Source organism: Ascaphus truei, chromosome 8 (genome assembly GCF_040206685.1).
Source record: "Ascaphus truei isolate aAscTru1 chromosome 8, aAscTru1.hap1, whole genome shotgun sequence".
NCBI classification, from domain to species: Eukaryota; Metazoa; Chordata; class Amphibia; order Anura; family Ascaphidae; genus Ascaphus; species Ascaphus truei.
Genome location: NC_134490.1, coordinates 24,661,951 through 24,669,321, shown reverse-complemented (window position 1 = coordinate 24,669,321; position 7,371 = coordinate 24,661,951).

Here is a 7,371-nt window from a genome sequence, read left to right as displayed (position 1 = left end):
GTGTTCCTCAGATAAGACCTACGTTTGATGACAAGTGGTTGCAGAAAATGATCTACATATTGAGACACGCTGGATGTCATCGACCCCACCCCAGATAGAATAGGCCTGCCTGGGGGGGGCAAACCAAGTCCTTATGTACCTTAGGCAGGTGATAAAATATGGGTGCACGCGGAGGTTCAATGAACAAAAAAATGAATTCTGGTTTGCTATAAATTCCGGTTTGTAAAGCTGATAACAGACGTTTCCTGTAAAGCGACTAGAATTCCACCGTGGGATCACACACAAGCCTCTTATAAGATGCATCGTCATTCAGAAGTCTATTTGCTTCACTGATGTAATCCATTTTATCCTGCAGAACCACGCTCCTTCCCTTATCTGCATGGGTAGCCAACCCTTTTCATTCTTCCATAGCGGCCCTCTCTCCTCCAGACAAGTTGTTTTTTGGGGGAGTGTCATTTTATTTTTTTAAGTTTTTTTAATGTCCTGTAGAACTAAGGTGTAAAATGTTTCTACGAAGCTTGTAATGTTGGGAATGAAACACAAAAGCGCACCGAGGGTCAAGATTTAATTAAAACATGTTAGTAGTAGTAACAATAAAAACTTACATATAAGGGTAAGTACATCCAGTATTCAGGTGCAGAGGAAACAGTCCTGGTGGTGTCCTGGGCATAAAGAGATGGTGCAGAGGCTTACAAGGTAGACCCGCGCGCTGGGGCTGCCTGGCTCAGCACCATATAGTTCTTACTTCCGGGTTGCAGCTTCTCGCAGGACCCGTGAATAGTAGCCCGCCTCAAATACCGGTTCCCCAGAGAAACTCACTCAGGCGCCTGATGAAGCACAACACTGTGTGAAACGCGTTGCGAAAGCCCTACGGTGCAGCTAGAAGTCAGCCCACAGGTGAACCTACCCCCAGCTGTCCCATCAACAACCAGAGACCCTTCGGCACGCCGGAGTGAGTTTCTCTGGGGAACCGGCATTTGAGGCGGGCTACTATTCACGGGTCCTGCGAGAAGCCGCAACCCGGAAGTAAGAACAACGTGGTGCTGAGCCAGGCAGCCCCAGCGCGCGGGTCTACCTTGTAAGCCTCTGCACCATCTCTTTATGCCCAGGACACCACCAGGACTGTTTCCTCTGCACCTGAATACTGGATGTACTTACCCTTGTATGTAAGTTTTTATTGTTACTACTACAGTACTAACATGTTTTAATTAAATCTTGACCCTCGGTGCGCTTTTGTGTTTCATTCCCTGCTATTGCCCGCGTTTGGAGCCATCCTGCGACGGGACCTGTGGAGGAGGGGTGCCTTCACATCACATCAGCTGCAAGAGGGAAGAGTTGATCCACTACGAGATCCTGTTAGGAAGCAAGAGCGCGGTTTGACTTTCTTATCGAAGCTTGTAATGTTGTAACATCTTGTAATGTTCCCAATGTTTGTGAACTCTTCGTTTAATTGCATTATGCTTTATTTAGTCCTTATTAGAACTTGTCTTTTATACCAGTGGATCTGTCCCTTTAAGTGGATTGTCCTAGTAGTATGTTTTTATTGTTATCATGACTTCTGTGGACTATTTAAGAGCTGTTTATGGAACACGCTATTCTTTTGTGTGAGGAGGAGGTTCAATGTCAGCAAAGAAAATGTACAAAATTAAATGTACCATAAGTATTCCGCCCCTTGAGTCAGTACTTGGTAGAGGAACTTTTCGAAGAAATTACTGCTATGAGCCTTTTTGGATAGGTCTCTGCTAGCTTTGCATAGTAGGATGGTGATATTTTTCCCCTTTTTCACGTGACAATTGATCCAGTTCTGATAAGTTTGTTTAGGATCGTCGATGGACTGCAATCTTCAAGCCTCAACATAGAGGTTCTATTGCATTTGTCGGGACTTTGACTGGGCCACTTAAAAACATTAATTCTCTTCTTGTTCAATCACTCAAGTGTGGCTTTGGGTCATTGTCCTTCTGAAATGTGAATTTCCTCCCTAGTTTTAGAGTCTTGGCTGACTCGTTTTCCTCAAGGATTCGCCTCTACTTGGCATCTTCCACACTCTTCTCTATCCTGACAAGCTTCCCAGTCCCTGATGAAGAGAAGTATCCCCATAACATGATGTTGCCATCCTTGACAGTTGGGATGGTGTTGACGGGGTGATGAGTCAGTGTTCACACAACAATAAGGCCTGGGACATGCTGCAGGGAGCGGCGCTGGGCAGCGCTGACGCTCATGCTCTCCTGCTCAAGCAGGAGATTTTTCTTGTCCCTGCATGAGCGTCAGTGAGCGCGCTTGTGTGCCGGGTGGGAGGCTTTCGGGAGGCGGGCCTGGAGGCACATCGGGAGGCGGGGCTAGCACGTCACGGGCTGCCATTATCTTCTAGCAGTCACATGACCGGCCCTGCACTTGCATGAGCGGCAAAATTAAAACTTGCATGTCTCCTGCATTTCCACACGCCTCCGCACGCCTGCAGAAGCGTGCGGAAGCGCCGTCTAAAGCCGCGCTGATAGGGATAATGTTTCCCCTCAGCGCGCCTCAGCACGGTCTTTTTGACCATGTCCAAGGCCTAAGCCGGTCCCTACACAATGCTGGGTTGTAAGGATGGGTGGCAAGAAAGAAGCCATTACTCAAAAAGACACGTGGAAAAAGGTTTTGTGGTCAGACGAGAAATTTTTTACTTTTTGGTCTAAATTCCAAGCGTTACGTCAGGTGCAAGCCCAAAACTGAACATCACCGCCAGTCAACATCATCCCAACTGCCCAAAACATTAGTTTGATAAACTGTGCATACACACCTGGCAGACGAGGTGAAGGAAAGAATTTGGGCAGGGGACTTTGTTGAGTTATTGACGTTGCTTCCTGGGTACAACGATGCAGTAGCGAGATCCGAAAAGAAAGGGGAAGCTAAGAAGGACGACGTAGAGAGACGGTTGTACCCACGCACTTTTGGTAACTGGGTGCAAGCGTTTGGGATATTGGCAGGCGTAGTGGGGGAGAAGCAGCCACATTTATGCACCGCTCTGTTTAAATATCAGGACATCATCAGGAAGGCTTTTCAAAAACATGGGGGGATGGGATGGTGGACATACGACGTGGAATTCAGGCAAAGTATGCAGGAGAATAAAGGGGTGGTTACGTGGGACCGTAAGGACGTCGACCTATACTTAGATCACATTTCGGGGGGAGGAGGTTCAACCTCTCGCGGGGCAGGCGCGCAAGGGGACACTGGCGGTAACAATTCACAGGAGGGTTCGGATTGGTTCGCGCAGCCAGCAGGAAGGGGACGCGCAGTCGGTAAACAGTCGGGCATATGCTGGGGTTTTAACGAGTCAAAATGCAGATTCCCTAATTGTCATTTCCAGCATAGCTGCGCCGGGTGCGGGGGCCAGCACCCCAAGTCCAAATGTTATAAGAAGGACAGTAAAGGGGTGAAGGGGGAGGGCGCGAACGCCAATTTCGGTAAAGAATATGGCGCCTCGGCGGGAAAGGCACCCCAATAAAGCGGCAGCCGAGTTTGGCAGAAGGGGTCGGGAGGCAGCGAGCGAGGGTATGGCGGTACGGGCCTGATTTAAGGGGTGGTTAAACAGGCCCGTCGGTGGCGGCAGTTGGGGGGGGCGGTAGGTGCTTGTCCTGCCAGAGGGGGCTCGGGGCTGGTAAAGCAGGTTGAAGCGAGGGGGCAGGTCACCGGGACGTACTTCCGGGTGCCCCCTCTTGCATTGCCCAGCACCGAGCACTTTCTGGCGCGGACGGGCAGCACGCTACCTCAGTTATGATTATGTTTATTATTAATAAACAAAGCCCCGGCCATTTTTCCTCCAGACTGTGTCCTCTCTTTATTTGGTACGTTACATAGAAATAATGCTAGGTGAGGGGGGGAGCTCGCGCCTCCCTGGTCATGAAGCGGGCCTAGCCTGAATGGGCGGCACAGCAGGTGACCGGGGGGCTCGGCCTCCCCGAACCGGATTGGCCGCAAGAGCGGCCGGGGGAGGGGCTGCAGGGATATAGCCAGCAGCCAGGAGGGAGGTACGGCCTCTTGCTCCTGGCTGGCTAAGGATTTCCACCCACCCACCCATCCTTAGTTTAACGCAGGATCTGAAGTTTGCTTGGCAGGTTAACAATTCTTTATGTTGCAGGAAGCGAAAATAAATCGGCATTCACAATGAAAGATCCGGACGGAGCGGTTATTGCGGGGCCAATTTGCTTTTGTCGCGGCGGCAGTTGGGGGGGGGGGGGGGGGTAGGTGCTTGTCCTGCCAGAGGGGGCTCGGGGCTGGTATAGCAGGTTGAAGCGAGGGGGCAGGTCACCGGGACGTACTTCCGGGTGCCCCCTCTTGCATTGCCCAGCACAGAGCACTTTCTGGCGCGGACGGGCAGCATGCTACCTCAGTTATGATTATGTTTATTATTAATAAACAAAGCCGCAGCCATTTTACCTCCAGACTGTGTCCTCTCTTTATTTGGTACGTTACATAGAAATAATGCTAGGTGAGGGGGGGAGCTCGCGCCTCCCTGGTCATTCCACCGTGGGATCACACACAAGCCTCTTATAAGATGCATCGTCATTCAGAAGTCTATTTGCTTCACTGATGTAATCCATTTTATCCTGCAGAACCACGCTCCTTCCCTTATCTGCATGGGTAGCCAACCCTTTTCATTCTTCCATAGCGGCCCTCTCTCCTCCAGACAAGTTGTTTTTTGGGGGAGTGTCATTTTATTTTTTTAAGTTTTTTTAATGTCCTGTAGAACTAAGGTGTAAAATGTTTCTACGAAGCTTGTAATGTTGTAACATCTTGTAATGTTCCCAATGTTTGTGAACTCTTCGTTTAATTGCATTATGTTTTATTTAGTCCTTATTAGAACTTGTCTTTTATACCAGTGGATCTGTCCCTTTAAGTGGATTGCCCTAGTAGTATGTTTTTATTGTTATCATGACTTCTGTGGACTATTTAAGAGCTGTTTATGGAACACGCTATTCTTTTATGTGAGGAGGAGGTTCAATGTCAGCAAAGGAAATGTACAAAATTAAATGTACCATAAGTATTCCGCCCCTTGAGTCAGTACTTGGTAGAGGAACTTTTCGAAGAAATTACTGCTATGAGCCTTTTTGGATAGGTCTCTGCTAGCTTTGCATAGTAGGATGGTGATATTTTTCCCCTTTTTCACGTGACAATTGATCCAGTTCTGATAAGTTTGTTTAGGATCGTCGATGGACTGCAATCTTCAAGCCTCAACATAGAGGTTCTATTGCATTTGTCGGGACTTTGACTGGGCCACTTAAAAACATTAATTCTCTTCTTGTTCAATCACTCCAGTGTGGCTTTGGCTTTGGGTCATTGTCCTTCTGAAATGTGAATTTCCTCCCTAGTTTTAGAGTCTTGGCTGACTCGTTTCCTCAAGGATTCGCCTCTACCTGGCATCTTCCACACTCTTCTCTATCCTGACAAGCTTCCCAGTCCCTGATCAAGAGAAGCATCCCCATAACATGATGTTGCCATCCTTGACAGTTGGAATGGTGTTGACGGGGTGATGAGTCAGTGTTCACACAACAATAAGGCCTGGGACATGGTGCAGGGAGCGGCGCTGGGCAGCGCTGACGCTCATGCTCTCCTGCTCAAGCAGGAGATTTTTCTTGTCCCTGCATGAGCGTCAGCGAACGCGCTTGTGTGCCGGGTGGGAGGCTTTCGGGAGGCGGGCTTGGAGGCGGGGCTAGCGCGTCACGGCGCCGACGTCACAGGCTGCCATTATCTTCTGGCAGTCACGTGACCGGCCCTGCGCTTGCATGAGCGGCAAAATTAAAACTTGCCTGTCTCCTGCATTTCCACACGCCTCCGCACGCCTGCAGAAGCGTGCGGAAGCGCCGTCTAAAGCCGCGCTGATAGGGATAATGTTTCCCCTCAGCGCGGCTCAGCGCACCTCAGCACGGTCTTTTTGACCATGTCCAAGGCCTAAGCCGGTCCCTACACAATGCTGGGTTGTAAGGATGGGTGGCAAGAAAGAAGCCATTACTCAAAAAGACACGTGGAAAAAGGTTTTGTGGTCAGACGAGAAAAATGTTACTTTTTGGTCTAAATTCCAAGCGTTACGTCAGGTGCAAGCCCAAAACTGAACATTACCGCCAGTCAACATCATCCCAACTGCCCAAAACATTAGTTTGATAAACTGTGCATACATTATTAGTAATTCAACAAAATGTGACATTATTGGTACGGGGTGAATCCTTCTGCAAACCACTGTATATGCAGATGTGGGTATCTTTGTATATGTGTGTGTGCATATGCAAATCTGTGTACATCATTCTATATATCAGTGTGTCTGTGTTTAGAATATATCTCTGTGCATGTATCAGTACGGTAATATGTCTGTATAAGTTTCAGGGTATGTTTTGAATTTCTGTATGTGCACTTGGGTCTGTTGGTGAATTTGTGCAGTGGTTAAAGAGCATCAGGTACTGGGAGAAGCAGCTATAAATGGCAGTTGGCACCATTAACCCCTTTGCAAGCAGAAAGGCCTGCAATGCATGGCACAGCCTGCTATTCTAATCCCCTGCCATGTGCTATGGCAAGGGTTAAAAGACAAGTTATTTCTGGCACCACATGGTACACACGAGAATAGACATACAGTTGTTCCCTGTAACATAACTTCTGCTTTAGCAGACAGCAGCCTGATCTGTGTGTGCCATCATTTCTCCTATAGCATAATGTTTCTGGCTCAATATCAAAGAAGGAGCATTTGATCACATGAAACCTAACTTAGGGCTATACATATCCAACAAATATTTTTATTATTGCTTTTCCCTTTGAAGGAGGCGGGTGTAACGCATCAAAAAGTAGTTGTTCTTGTGCAGAAATTATGCAACACAATATTTTTGGGACACTTCCAAATGCAAACCCTCTATTAAAAACATTATTACAGCTCAACCCCGTTATAATGAGATCCGTTACAACGCAAATCTGCTTATAATGCGATGCAAGCATGGCTCCCAATTTTCGTATTTATGAATTCTTTACAACACGATTATTGGTGTCAAATACTTTATTGTACAATGCATACAATTGTACATTATTTCGAACGCGATCCGCTTATAGCGTGATGTGATTCTTTGGACCCCAAGCACAGTGTTATAAGGGGGTTGAGCTGTATTATTTTTTTCTGATTACCTTCCACATTCCTGCAGGCAGAAGTTTACCCAGTGATTTTTCGAAGTGAAAGTTCCTCTAAAACATCCCTGCAGCCTGGGATAGAACAGCATGGAAGATGGAATCAGATGGAGTTGGAATTCCAGTCAGCGGGTGGCCGCCAATAAGCATTGAGGATGAGACAAGCAGGAGATTCTGGGAGAGGAAACAGCCGCCACTGATAATCCCTGATGCGGTAACCATCCTTAACAC